Below are 336 nucleotides of genomic sequence, written 5' to 3' on the forward strand. Positions count from 1 at the left end.
TTATAGGTTATTTTATGTAATTATACTGCACCAACAAAACACTCCAAACAGAATATTTTAAAATCATATTAGGACATGTAAACATGTCAACTTACAAAGAGAATACTTGAAAATCTATGTGCTAAGGGAGGTAAACATATCTCAACCTACTGGGTTAAGTTTTCAAAAGGCTGTTTGTCAATGCAGCATAAAACATTTCCTTAGTGCAAGACTTACCAAGTGTGTAAAAAGACAATAACTCCCTGAAAAAACTGCTAGTCTCCCCTAAAAATATGTGAATAATAAAGTGGTATCTGTATTTCTCAAGTAGCTTATTAGTTCTTGCTGAGTTTTGGA

Source organism: Dermochelys coriacea, chromosome 2 (genome assembly GCF_009764565.3).
Source record: "Dermochelys coriacea isolate rDerCor1 chromosome 2, rDerCor1.pri.v4, whole genome shotgun sequence".
Lineage (NCBI taxonomy): Eukaryota > Metazoa > Chordata > Testudines > Dermochelyidae > Dermochelys > Dermochelys coriacea.